The sequence below is a fragment of the Tyto alba genome, unplaced genomic scaffold, assembly GCF_018691265.1.
Source record: "Tyto alba isolate M040663 unplaced genomic scaffold, T.alba_DEE_v4.0 Super-Scaffold_48, whole genome shotgun sequence".
Lineage (NCBI taxonomy): Eukaryota > Metazoa > Chordata > Aves > Strigiformes > Tytonidae > Tyto > Tyto alba.
This window is the reverse complement of record NW_024881324.1, coordinates 7,975,072-7,990,303: the sequence shown is the minus strand read 5'-3', so window position 1 is coordinate 7,990,303 and position 15,232 is coordinate 7,975,072. Positions and strand designations below refer to the sequence as shown.

The window sequence follows — 15,232 nt, the reverse complement described above, 5'->3', positions numbered from 1 at the left end:
CCTCTTTCAATAGCAGTATTGTGTCTTTATGCTTAGTTTTGTCACACCTTTTTTTCGTTTATGATCTTGTCTGTGTGAGTACAGAAAAAACAACCTCATTGGAACACAGATACTTTTTAAAAAAGTGTTTCAAGGAGTTACTCTAGTTGTTTTACTTTGTTGCTCACACACTAGCAATGTTAACCGAAGCTCTGATAAAGAGCAAAAAGGAGGATGAAATAATGCTATGGCAGATAATAACTTCTGGGAGACAAAAAAACAAATATACATACAGTGGTCAGCACATGACTGTCTGTATTGAACAGTAAGGTTAATATCACCCTATTACTTCTAGCCCAGAGCTCTTTTGATTGTTTGAAGAGTTGCATTCGTCTTGAGACGTTGGGAGTATTGATGAGGGACAGCTTCGATCAACATTTGCTTTGATGTTTGTATATGCATAAAATTAAAATTCAAGTGTGCATGTGTGTGTTATAGTGATGCACATACCCTATGGATTAGGTTCATTATTTGTTGTTAAAACATTAGCAGTACCTTGATGGACAAGATGCAATACAGCTTTTGCTGTGCGGAAGTTAGGGTCTAAACAAACAGAAGTGCAGCAGAGTAAGGTACGTCGGAAAATTCCAGAAAAGGAGATTAATATTATTTGGCATCAGTTTTGAGTCAAAATGGATTGGAATGATTTGCTGGGAGGTTTTGTGGGGTTTTGTTCCTTTTACAGTGGAAAAGATGGAAGATATGGGACTTAGGGGAAGAAATATGAATTAGGAGTGGGATTTCTGGACTGGCATGTGGATGAGAATAAATTTCTATCCTGGCAGTATGCCTGTTAATATACCTAACTTCGCAGTGCCAAATACACTGCAATGTTTAGATCAAATTTTCTAGAGAATACCCTGAAGGAGTGTGGAGTGCTCAGATAGTAGGCAAAGTCTGAAAGAATTGTAGAAAAAAGAAAAAAATCAAACTGAACCCATATATTGCAAGATCATATTGTTCCGAGAGAAGAAACAAATCTTGGGAAAGCAATTTCATCAGCATTCATAGCACTAAGCAGTGGCACAATTCCTGTGAAGCCTGCTCCAGAAATGACGTCATTTGTCCACCGTGACATACTAGGCCACTCAGACTGGCACACAAATCCTGAGCAGCTGCCCCACACAAATCCAGTTGCATATCTCTAGCAAAAGAAAGGCTCTAGTCAGAGATATGAATGGTTATTCACCCATCTGCAAAAAGAAATGCAGTGTGCCAGGCAGCAAACAGCAAGCATCATACATTCACTGGTGAGTGAAGTTATAATGGAGAAACCACAGGGAATTGTGTTGGTAGGAAATGGGCAAAGATTGGGGGTCTGTTCCGTTAAACCCACTGGTTCCAGCGAGGACACTGACAAAGCTCACTTCCTGTGTACAGCTCCAGACGTCGGTGAAACTTTTTTTTCCCCCCCCTCCCTAATTTTTCTTTTACATAAGCAGGGAATGGCACTGCCAGACCAGAGATGGTCCTTGGTGTGCTGGAGGCCTGAGAGGAGGGGAACTGCAGTGGTATATCTCCGCCCTGCCTCCCCGCAGAGCCAGCTGCCCTGGAAAGACTGAGATGTTGAGTTGTAGCCATTCAGTTCCCCCAGCTGGCTTTTAGGCTCTGGGATATGCACAGGTCACACAAGTTTTAAGGTTTCTCTTAGTTACGTTTGGAACCGAAAAGGGCGGCTGTTAAGGAAGAGCATAGAGACATCTTTGATCCCCTGCCTAGACTGAGGGAGTTAGCTAAATGGTGAATATCTCGCACTGTTCCATCATTATTGTTCATCATTGTGACAGGCCAGAAAGAGCAAACATAATAATTGATACGAGGCATTGTGATAATGGCTTTGTGTCCCAGCTTTAAATTGTTTAAACGAAGCCTCTCTTTTATTTCAGTAACTCCCTGATAATTCTGTTAAATCTTTCTTTTCTTCAGCCTTGAATCAGGATTTAAATAGAGACATCTTGTGTCCTCTGGCTGAAGTGGGCTTACAGGCAGGGAATGTCTGTGTTTGTATGTGTGTGTTACTCTTTCTCCCTCCATCAATATCCCTTTAGAGTACTGATTGTAGATCACGGCTATGACTGAATATTTTTCTTGAAACATCAGATAAAATTAGCTAAATATTATTGTACACATATGCTACTTGTAGATGAAAATGTTAATTTATCAGTGTAATGTTCAAATAAATATACTGAGCTACTTTTATTTTGCATCTTCGGAAATGCGGTGTTTTATTCCAGTTGAACAACAGTCACTAGCAACAGTACTCTACCCGATGTTGTTTCTTTCATGTGTATCTTTCATGATAGTAGTTCTCTTTTTCAGTGTGAAAATTGCCATTTCAGCTTTTATCCTGAAGTATCACATATCTCTGTCTTTTCCCCAATACATAGTAATGTATGTAGAAGTATGGAAGTGTAGCGTGTGAGGCAACACGCTCACTCCTCTGTAACCCTTCCTGGAAAATGCACTGTATTTTAGACCTGCATTTGAAAATCTGAATCATCCAAAAAGTAGTATATTATGGAGAAAATGATCTGAAAATGTGACCGTTCATGTAAAAATATATACGTATAACATTTATCTTTATTTGATAGTGCAGTTCATTTGTGATTGAAATAAAAGTAATCGACAGTCAGTCTTGTTTGTATGTTTCTTTTAGTGTTCGCTCACAGGGCAGTGAACATATAATGAATAGAAGCCCACGGATGAAGACAGGCATGCAGAGATGGCATTAAGTGCTTTTGCTAAAACTGAGAGCACTCCCTTAGTGGCCAGCCTCATGTTAGAGGTAGAGAGATTGCCATTCTCAGAGGTGACTAGACCGCAAGCTATGACCCAGCTGGCAACTCAGGGAGAATTTAATAAATCTTACAGCAGCAGCCGACATTTCCAAGCAGGTATGCTATTACTTAGGGATTCTCAAAGGCGGAAGGGGGTATTAAGCTAGCTTTGCTTCTCTAAAGCAGTAGTGTGGTCTGTACTGACCCTGACCACAAGAGGTAGATGTCAAAGACTGTCAAACCTCTCATACATTATACTTTACTGTCCCTTGTGTGGCTCTGAAGACCTTCATCATCCTGTGTTTGCTTTGTGTGTGGGGTAGCTATGTGTGTGGTATGAGAGGTTGCCTTGGATCCACCCCTGGAATCCATGAAAGAGCCAAGGGGGATATGAGTGAATTCTTCACTGTGAGTCAACCTTTGGAACAGGTGCCCGGAGGGGTTGTGGACCCTCCATCATCACTGGAGACATTCAAAATTAAAGTGAACCAGGCCCTGAGTAAATATAATTTCACACCTGTCTCTACTTTTCTTGAGAATTGCAATGGGAACCTTGATTGGTGTGAATGGGATTGTATGGGTGTGGAAGCACCAAAGTAACAATGGGAGAAGGACTATAAGAATGGCTGTGGATGGCACCCAGATTAGGTGGTCATCAGGATAACTGCAGGCATCAAGGTGCAGCTTCTCTGGAAGGCAGGTCAGTGAGTAAAACCTGATGACTCGCAAGAGGTGGGACAGGAAGAAGAGATTGTTTGCTGTTGGTGCCTAAAGACAACAGAAAGGCACATCCAGCAGCAGCACATGGTTGCCAACCTAAAAAGAAAACAGAAGTTAGGATGAGGACTGGATAGCTGGCATCCATTCTACACTATGTCATTCCAGGGAATGTATCTCCGGTATGAATGCTAGACAGACTATTGGGTTATATACACCTTGATGCTTGTGAGTACATGGGTTGGAGTGAGACCAGCACTCTCCTGGTCTGTAAGATCTTACACTGAGCTTTACTAAACTGTTGGTACACAGCATTGCAATATTGTTTTCTAGACTCTTACAGGAAGTGAGGTTTGAACCAGATGACCTCCAGTGGTTCCTTCCAATCTAAAATAATCTGTGATTCTGTCACCTGAATGCAGGGATTAGTGGAGTGTGTTCCATGATCACCACTGCACAGGAGATAAGATTAGTATAGTTCTTTGGTCCTTTCTTAAATCTTACATTTTTGTCTTTACTTGTTCCAGCTACCCATGTCCTCACAGGTAAGTATTAAAGTGTTTTGTTTTTTTAAATAGATTTGAGTCACCTAGGTACAAGACAAAACCAGACCCAAACTTAAGCATTTTCAGAGCATAAAAGTTAGTTTCGTGTTCCCAAGAGGGGTTATTTTGACCATCTGTTAAATAATCCTGCACTGCAAAAAATATATTCAGTGAATCTTTTTTATCAGAAGGCTGTAAACCTCCTAACTTCAGGGAGCTGGAGTTGAAATGTCATCTCAGTTGTTGACTGAGACAGGATCAGTCACAAACAATGAGGATTATTTATCCACATAAAAAAAAAAAAAATACGGTGCCCAGACCAAACTCCCTAATTTGCAGACCTCATCTTGTCATGTTCTTCACTGTGCTGAGCTGACTGGAGGCTGGAGCCACAAATAATCTCTGTCATTCATCTCTAATGTTGCTGTACATACAGAATGAAGGCATGTTATTGCTGTACATACAGAATGAAGGCATGTTACTCAAAATCATGCACATCTGTTAGCTGTACTGCAGACTGGGAGTTGTTCTTAGTTCCCTTGTTGGTTCACTTGTTGTCTAGGAAAATGATGTTTCTTTAAAAACACTAAAGGATCTGCTGTGAACCCCATTATCTCCTCCTTGTCCAGACTTTACTCGTAATAGAATTTCCTGTTAAAAGAATCAAGCCATTTGCCATGTTGGGCTGACAACTCAGGGAGTAAATGTTGTGAATGCATCTCTTCCCTGCATCACTTTCCCCCCTCCCCAATCTCTCCTGTTGTGGGTTTTTTTGGTGTTGTTTTTTTTTTTTTTTTTCTCTGTTTATTTGTTTTTATAGCTACTAACACTTGTGATCACTTTTGATAGTGATAACTTAGTTATACAAAAGAAAACCATTTTCTCCTGAATTTTGTTTTTGCTGATTTTCCAACATTTTACTGTAGCTATTTTATGGGTATTTCCAGTACCAAAATGAATTCCATGTTTTGTTGCTACATCTTCTCCTGCTTTGTCATTGTTACTATTTACCACGTTCATTCTCATTAGCGTGGTGGGCAGCAGAAACCATATCTCATATCTCCATTTCTTTTCATATTCAGATGTGCCTTAATGCTTTCTTACTTTGATTCCTGTAACTTGAAACGTATAACCTGCAACCTACTCTTCTCTAGCTGCCTTGACACTTCCATTGATTCCCTTCCCTTTATCTAAACACCTTGTATCTTTTTTGGCAGTCTTCCTAAACCATTTAATTCTGCATCTTTGAAATTCCCCACAAATTTGCCTTGTGTATCAGCTCAAACTTGTTTTTATTATATTCAAACCTTTTCCTCTTGTACGTGCTTTCTGCTGCGCTTCTTACCATGCCAACTTTTCTCTTATTCAAAACTCTCTTCTGTAAAGATCCTAAGACTCTGAGTTAATAATCTTGTGAATTGTATTCTCAGTTACAAACAGTGCTCAGTTACACTCAGGCAACATCAGTAACTCAATGGAATTGAGCTCAGTGGCTTTGCACAGGTATAAGCAAGAGTAAGATTTATTGCAGAGTGCTTAGAAAATATAGTGAGCATTTACTTTGACGGTCTTTATTATTCAATTTAGATCTAGTGCTTAATGCCGTTGTTATTAAGGAGTCACTGCAAGATGTCTCACAGTGTTTAAAGACAATTCTAACGTGTGATGCTTTAGTTTCCTTTTATGAGTAGTTTAATTTAAAACTCTTACCGCATGAAATGGTTAAGGATTGCTGTTGATGGTGAGTGGGATCTAAAGTTCTTTCAGAACCACTGGTGTAAAAAGCCAGTGGTTCCATCTGGTGTGTACACAGAGTATGAGACACATCTGAGGCTGTAATGTCTCATTTGGACATGATACCAAGTCTATGTGAGTGTATCAAATACCTCATTCACATAATGTTCGATCACTAAGTCCTTCAGACTTGATATCCTGCCAGTGGGGCTGCCACAATTTGTGTATTCATAAACACTGTCCTTGAGATCTTGTCTGCTCCTTTCTGCACAACCCAGTGTATTAAAAGAAGTTTATCTTTTTGCTTAGGGAACAGTATCCTGCAGTTTTATGAATTACTAGATTGCCATCATAGTTCTTTACTGATGATGTTCCCTGGTTGGAGTTATATATTATGAAGCACAGTTGTTTCCAAGATTTAATAATGTGACAATTAAAAAAAATATAATTTCTTTTCAATAACAGAGACAAGGAGAAATTAATGGTTATGTCAGTCTCCAAGTCAATTCAATCCAACTTTTGTTTTAGCAGGGATTACAGATTCAGGAACTGAATAAATGAGTCAGTAACAAAATTGAGAAACATCAGGAAGGTTTTTGTTCTATGAAACAGAAACCAAGAGAAGCATGAAGTATTCTTCTAGTGCTTAATTCTTCCAACTTTCTTTCTGTTACCCCAATAAACAGGAATTTTGCCTGAGAAAGGCCTGCATGTATGTCCTAAAAAAATGTTGGCATCCAAGATTTAATTTCTGCTGTCATTTTCCATGCTAATCTCAGTGAGAAGATTTGATGAACAAATCCCTCAAGTTTTTCTTAACACACCTTTAAAACTATAGGCTACATAAGGAAAGCAACGGGAAGAAGACTTTTTCCAAACAAAGGGCTTTATGACAAAAGCTGATGTGATTTGTTCACATTATATTTGCAAGCGTTTCATCTCCTTGGGTTGAATCACTCTTGATTTACACAAGAGGATCTAGTTTACAGTATCTTTGTCTAATGAATTACAATATGGCCTAATGACATTTTGCTAATCACAGGGCTTTTAACCACTCTGGACTAAAAGTAAAGAATACTTTTATTGCTGTACTATGCCATAAATTGCATCACTGTAAATGCTGTGCAGAGCTTTTTATTTTATGCAGTTGAGTGGCATCACTGAAAGCTAGAGGTGTGGGCACAGACAGTGTGATACTATAACACCTTTTGCCATAGAAAAAGAATGCTTTATTAACAGGGCAAAATTGCTGCTAGGACTGGATGAAGTAAGTCAGAAATTTCAGTCTGAAGCACCTGGTCAAAAGAATTTCACCAAGCGGGGGGCATGTTCTGGCAGTCCTTTCCTAGATACTCTCATTCAATCCAGTGGGACTACACACACAGCTCTCATTTATCTGAATACCCGCAGTCCATTTGGTACAAAAAAGCAGCTTGATGCTTAAAAATCATAGATGTATATGTAGAATTGTTTTTTTGTTTGTTTGTTTAAAACCATAATCATTAGCATGTTCAACTAATCTTTGATCTGCAAACTTGTTTGAATTCCATGCTTACAGTTTGGTTATTTGACTTGATCTGGTATGTAAAGCTGTGGTTGTTGCTGTGGGATGGGCTTTTTGCAGCAGTCATTTGGTTTGGTGAATCCTCTTAACATGAAATTCACTATCTGAGCAGCTGCTTCTCCCTCAATCCGTCTTTGTCTAATGATCTGCCCATATAGCAGTGTTCTGTGTTCAGAAACAGGAGTCTCTCAGGGGAAAAATCACGAAAGTTAAAATTTTTTCAAGCTTTCTACTGCAAGCCTTGTTGCTTCAAACATGCAAGACATCAATGGGCATGACAGAACTTTAGAAGTCATCTGTGTGGAGGAACACAGCCAGACATGATGTGAATAGCAACATTTGCATCAAGTTTTGAGTAAGTGGAGATGGAAGTCTCCATTTCCTGTGGTTACTGATCCTCTGAGATACCCAGTTCAAACTGAGTCATATCTAAGTTTGGAAACTCATAGAATGAAAGGTAAAACTTCTACTGTCTTTTAGGGTATCTCCTATCACGTTTCAAAATGCAGTCTTCTGTAGCTTAACACTGTACAGTGACTGGTTACAGATAGGCAAGATATTGGCACAGGCTGTAGACAAACCCTCAGCATATTAGCACAGGATGATGGAGTGGGAAATGGTACATAAGTTTATCTGAGTCTCCTACGAACCAGATTAATTTAGGTCATCTAGAACTACATAGATAGGTTGCTTCCAGTACCAGGTCTGGCTCTGCTACACTGGCACTGCAGTTTAAAGTGTAGATGTACTTGCTGTTGCAAAATACATCTACCACAGTTAGTGTGAAATGCCCTTTAGGATGCTTTTTCTTAGGGTGCGCTTTCTGAGAGAGCCCTTCAGATGCAGAGAAGGACAAATATGAGCTCAGAAGTCCTCAAGGAATATTTTAATCATTTGACTCTCAAGAAGAGACTAGAACTGGATTTTACTCAATTTCACAGAGAGCTCCTCCTGTCAAGAAGCCAAGCCCAAGGAAAAAAGGTATAGCTTAACTTGCCACATATTATGTGATCTGTGTTTGCAGAGCTGTGGAAAAAGTCATTGTTGTGGTTTGAGCCTGGTTGGCAGCCAACCACCCTGCAGCCGCTCACCCACCCTCCCCCACCCCCCAACCTGGGGATGGGGGAGGGAATTGGAGGGGTAAAGGGAGACTCGCAGGTTGAGACAGGAACAGTTTTTAATAATAGTAATAAAATGAGAACAATGACAGTAATAGAAAATACAAACGGGCAATGCACAATGCAATTGCTCACCACCAGCTGACTGACACCCAGCCTCTTCCTGGCTAGCGATCCCAAAATACCAAGATCCTGCAATCGCAATCCCAGAAGCGAGAGAGAGAGAGAGAGCCCCTTCCTGACCAGCCCTCCTCTATAGAGTGAGCATGACATCCCATGATATGGAATATTTCATTGGCCAATTTGGGTCTAGTGCTCTGGCCATGCTCCCTCCCTGTGCCCTTGAGCACGGGCAGAACATGAGGAGTTGGAGAGTCCTTGAAGTCTCAGTAGCAGCTGAAAACATCAGTGTGCTATCAGCATTCTTCTCATACCAAACCCAATGCTAAATCCAAAACACAGCACTATTCTTGTTCCCCAAAAGGAATATTAACTATTTCAGCCCAAACCAGGACAGTCATAAGTTCACAGTGGATGCTATGCTGCCTTTTATAGTTGCAATTTTTACACTGTATTGTACTTTTATTAGTGCAATACTTGTAACTTTATAAACTGTGGTCTAGTAGGCTAACAAACAGCAGTATGCTGTACTGGTGCTTCAAGCATGGAGCTTTCCATGGAAGAGTAATAGCATAAATAAAAACTAATTATTCTTCACTTCAAATAGTACATTTCTATAGTCTTTTTTTTCTAGATCTTCAGTTCTTTGCAAATTGTATGCATTTAGGACACTGGAAATAAAGACATAGTGAAATATGTGTTATCCCCTAATGTCTAGTAAGTAAGGTCACTTACTAATGCATCTTTCCAGTATCCCTTTTTAGAAGAGACTTATGTAGTAGAACATTTAGAAGCCTCCTTTTCACTTGCTTAAGTAAAAGCAGAGCAGAGAAGATTCATTAATTAAAATATTTTAAAGAAAACTGTCATTTAAAACATTTGGTATTTTAAGATGCTCTTGGTTATGTTTCTGTTCTATCAAAAAATCTGTAGTTAGTAGAAGGCAATGATGTTTTTAATTTCCTGCTTTATTCCATAAGAATGAGCCAAGCTGCTCATTTGTGATACCGTATAGAAAAACTGATATCCTTGGGAATACTTACTGAAAAGCTGCTGTGTTGATGTTGGGATTTATATTGCATTAAGTGAAATTCAGAACTTCTTAGTGTTCTATTTTCTAGTTTTTCTAGCCTTGTACTATATCATGCAAAACACTTAGACATTCATTATTACCAGTTAAAAAAATACCAGTACCTGGACTCAGTTATTAATTTACACTAGACCAGGTAAATAGGCAAGTGTAATGACTCTCTATGGACTGTATTGCTTTTCAAACCTTTAGAATTCCATTTTATGTTCTTTTTATCTGTTTTGTGGTCATGGTTTTTTCATTTCTTTCTAATTAGTTTAATATGCAAGCTGTGTTTCTGAATATGCCTTGATTACTTTCAAAACTTCTGAAGCAACGCTTTCCTCTCCTGGATTTTGTGTTTTAAATATGCTCAACTGGCACACTTCAAACATTTTTATTTAGTTTAACCTTTTAATTGTTGTAGTTACAAAGGACATCAAAATGCTGTAGCTCTGCTCAAAGCAAAGACAATTGCATACCCTCCATTGAGTCTGTAAGACTTGACGAGTGTAACTCTTTTGGACGATGGAAAATCTGGAAGGTTCAAGTTGTCCTTGTCCCAAAATAGAGTTAGGCAATTCTTGCTGAAACACATTTTCCAACTACTTTGCAGGTTCATATTGATCAGATTTAGACTTGACTGGATTAGCTGCCACTGTGGTGGTATATTTCTATCAGAAACTCATGTGAGGAGGTACACAGCATTCTTAACTGGGTTTTGATACGTGCTATGGACAAATTGCCTGCAACTTTCTGCTCCTCTTACCCAGTCTGAAAGGTGCTCCAGGCCTGAACATGCTCCCAGAAGTATCACTAGTCTCAGGGCAACCCCTGGTGACCATGGTGCCTTCAGAAATACCTAGAGGATATCATATTTCAGCTCACCCTCAGCAGATTCCTGTGTACTTTAGGAATGATGTAGGGTGGGATGACATATACAGAGTAAGTAGAGTCCATTTTCCTTTTGCCTACTGAGAAAAACTTGACCCAAAGTCTGAGGTCTGGTGAGGGCTAACTCTTCAAAGCTATCTCTCAAGGAGACACTGAGTCTACAAATGGAGAGGATTTCTCTTGGGAAAGCAATTGTACCGAAGTGGTTCCTTGCAGAGTGTAGTCTCTGTATTATTGCTGTATATAGAGTCTCTGCCCATGAGCATTCTTTCCTTCCTTCTCTTGAAATACTCCATCCAGTAGCACTTAAACTCTTTCACTGACAGTTCACAGTGGGTGAAAAAAATACCACGTTTCACTGCTAAATAACATGTTAAAAGCAGAGCAATTCATATCAGTCTCCCTGAAGTTTTAAGTCCTTTATAAGCATTAATCTGCTTATAATTTGCTTTAATAAATAAATCTCACCAGAACACTCCAGTGATTCTGAGACTATTGGTGTAGCACTTTATGGAGCTCTGACAGTCCCAGATCATTCACAGTAGTTACAGAGATACCTCCAGACTAATACTTAAAGCTTCTCTTCTTTAAGAAGATTCCTGTATTCCTTAATGGCATAAAATAAAAGCTGTGCATACTATTTGACACAAATTAATTTAACTCCTATCATCCACTTTTTAAATACATACAATTTTATGTCATGTACTTGTGTCTGGAATGATGAGTGTGTATGCAGTAACTGCTCTTTGTAGTTTTATAATTTGCATGCAACAGCCATGCAACTGTGAAGCCCTGCTAGTCAGAAGTAGAGTTGTTGTGTTGCTGCTTCATTTTCAGCAGAAGCACTCATAAAAAAAAAAAAAAACCCAAACTACTAACAGATAATTTTCTTCTGTATTTTCTTAAGGCCATAGAGGTTATAAATTGAAATTTGTTTATAGTTAGTATAAAAACCTAGGAAGTTCTTTGTTGTTATTTGAGGAAACTTGGATTGCCAAAGAAGAATACTTCTGAAATTTAGCTAAAAATAAGGCTCTTTGGTGCAGGGCAATAGTAACAAGTGCTTGGAAAAAAATATGCAGTTAGAAACAAATTTGGTACACTTCTAAATTATTTCCTTTGTGTATAAATCAGACCTAATGGACTTTTCCCTGCAAATATTTTGTAAGAGGGCAATACATGTTATAGTCAAAGTTAACTCTTGTCTGTTGGGATCACTCAGTTCCCATGAACGCAGTTGAAGACGTATAAAGTAAATTTACCACATGTCAACAAGATCTACTAGTATTATATTTTTCATAACATCTGGGGTTTTGTGTGTTTACTCTTTTATAAGTACATCAATAAGATTTGTAAACAATTTTTTTCTGTTACATCATTGCAATTCTAGTCTTATATAATGGAGAGGAGGGAATATACGACAACTGTTATTATACTGCCAAAATAAAAATAATTTTGATACCAGCAGTAATTATTTTTAGATGTGTGCTTTAAGTAAACTAAATTAAATACTAAAATTATAGTTTGGTATATCCAGGTTAAAGTATTGTTTCCTCAGATACCTCCCTTTTCAAACTGTTGAGACTATCTGCAACATCAGCTAGATTAGATTTTGGTTGCCAGCTTTTCAGAAAGGATATGCTGGTGGAAGACAAGGTCTGGAAAAGTTGTTTATAAATGGAAATCTATATTGGATTTGGGTTTTTTTGACATATGATTTTGAAACATTCTGTGACTGAGGTAACTGTGGCTGTTTTTTACTATTTTCCTTTCCACGTATGATAACATGCAAATTCTGATCAGTAATTAAAGACAAAAACCTTGTTACCAAATATATGTGAACAATATGTAAACTTCAGTATCAGTACTGCCCTGTATAATCCTCCACCCTTTTTATTTTCTGTTTGCACTAACCTATTGAGATAAAATAGACAATATAGTAAAATGCTTATATATAGTTATATCATCAAAAATGTCTAAAACAGAATGAACCAAGTTAAACACACTTGAGTATTAGATGGATTACACTTAATTACAGTAGAAAAAGCAAGAAGTACAGCTTCATTTCTAGTCTATTCCTGGGATTATTTTCATCTCTGTTAGGACAAAGCGAATGCAACACTTACTTTCTATTTAAATCTTATTTTGAAGGTTAATTGGAACTTATTATAATACATTAAAATGATTCCCATGTGTGAAGAAGAATTTTTCACTGAATGATGTAATCAAGATTAATTTTCTGTCATTTTGTCTCACCTGGTCCCTGCCAATTATATGACATTGAAAGAGAATTCTGTCATATGTTGGGGATCTTATATTTTATGTCACTTCTAGTGCAACATTAATTTCTATTAAAAAAATAAAAAGTTATTTGCTTGTATTTCTGGACTTATTTTAATTACTTACTTTCAAGCATACAATAGCGAGCAAAACAGGGAGGTAAGCTTCTATGGTGCTATCTTCATGTATTCTGAAACCTAATACAAAATCATTGGCTTTTCATAATGCCTAATTTAAAGATAAATGCTAGACATATCTGTAGGTCATGTGATTAAACATTTATGCCTATATTAAGAAATACTGGGAAGCTTTTTATTTATTTATCATTTTATATCTTTTCAAGTCATATTCTAGAATAAGTGTCCTACAGTCTGTTCAATTCTCTGAAGAGCTTCTAAAGGACACAAACACTAAAGCAGAGAAGCAGAACTCCATCTTACTTGAGAATGCTGCCAAAAAACACCACTACTATCAATGAGGAGAATGTCTGACCGTTCCATAAAATAATAGTGAAGTCATGAATTCTAGCATGAAATATATTCTAATTGGAGTTGATAATTTCTTGGTTTCAGAGTCATAAAGGAAAAGCCATTGGCAGTGAGAAAACAGTACAAGAGAAAATGCCCAAGTAAGCAGGTTGTGAAACAATTAAAAATCATTTTAAAAGGAATGAATTCTGTTTAACTAACCTATTTCCAAAATTAAATGTTACCATTTTAGCTACAAATTTCAAGCTACCTCTTTTTACTTATTGATTTAGTGTAATTAATAGTCTGTTTAGATCAAGACAGCTATTCAGAGATCAGATCCTTTGCCCTTTATTAGTTTTATTCTTAAAACATCTACAAAGCAACCCACAACCGTATGTCACATTAAGTAGTCATTCGGCATATTACTGTATAAATAGCTCGTGAATTATATATGAGGGAAAAGTCTTTCTTAAGAAATATTGGAAGAGTTTTGCTTTGTGTCTACAAGCCTAACTAATAAAACTTTTTTCTACACCATAGGCAGTTTTAAGGTTCATATTAATGAACTGTAGCAGCCTCTAGCTAGAAGGAAAGTCATTGAGGATAGTAGGGTTTCAGTAAGGCATTCAGTGTGGATTCATACCATTTTCCACTACTACCTGACACATAATGTGAGTTACTGGAATAACAAAAAAGTATTGCAAATTATATTGTTAAGAGGAAATGGAGTCTGGTGATATTGAATATGCACATGCAAAGGATGTAGAAAGTACCCAAAGAGCCAGTGTCACAGTATTGAATAAAGTGAACCCTGTGTTAGACGAAAATATCCCTGCTTACTTACCACGGGAGGAAATAATAATAATAAAAAAAGTTAACTGTTGATTTATTTTTTATATATATATTTATAAGATGCCACATTAATATTACATGACTTCTTATACTAAATCAGAGAACCATGAACTCTGCTTTGAATATGAAAAGCTATGATTTTCTGTCTTTTGTGTTTTTGTGATATTATTGTAGAGGCTTGGGAGAGATCAGGCAAGGACTCAAAGTATTATAATAACTAATGATAAAAATGCTTGTATTTGCTATTAGTTCCTTGTGAAGCAGTCAGTAATACGCAAATGTTTGCTGTATATGTTGCAGGTTTGAGAAATAACCTCATTACCTATCCCATTGAAAACTAGGTTTGAGAAATAACCTCATTACCTATCCCATTGAAAACTATGTTTTTGTGAAAAGAACTGGGTCCTTTTTCATAGCAGTTTATACAGCTGACCGTAAATCGAGCATGGATCAGTACGCCACATTCTGTAGCCCTTGTGCAAAGTCTCGCACTGATTAGGGTTGACAGGGAAATGCCCATTGTTAAAACCCATCCACTGTTAGCAGAAATGTGGCGTGAAATGGGTTGAACACGTGATAGCTGCTGGCACTTTGAACATAGTCTATTCAAACGTCAGATTAGTAAAGCACTTTGGGTTTGGGGTTTTTTGGCTTGGTTTTTTTTGTTGGTTTTTTTTTTTTTTTGCATTGTGCTTAGCACAACTGGAAAAATCTAGTGTGATGGTCATTTCCTGCTGAGTCAGAATGCAGCAAAGCTGCTCGAACGTGAATGCAGTGGGCCACCGGAGATGGCTGCTTTCTGGTCTGTGCTAGAGAAGAGACTGCAGTTTGTTTGGAAAAGTAGAAGTGATCAAAGAGCTTCTATGAGATTGGCGAAGGAAAGTATTGCAATATGTTTTTTAAACTCTTCTTTCAAAGCACAGTTTATCTCTTTAGCTGCCTTGCTTTTGGGTGTTTTGGTTTTCTCTTTTTGAGTGAATTGCTAACAGTTGTGAATATGTGGTTGCTAGAAGAGATAGCACTTCAGAGTGTTTAGCACATAATATTGAAAGA

General features: G+C 37.7%; 1 protein-coding gene across 3 annotated transcripts in view; it reads left to right on the top strand.

Annotated features, from left to right (window-relative positions):
• The window catches only part of RNF182 (ring finger protein 182), a 37,376-nt gene that overhangs the window by 8,289 nt on the left and 13,855 nt on the right, over positions 1-15,232 (top strand). The window lies entirely within an intron of this gene.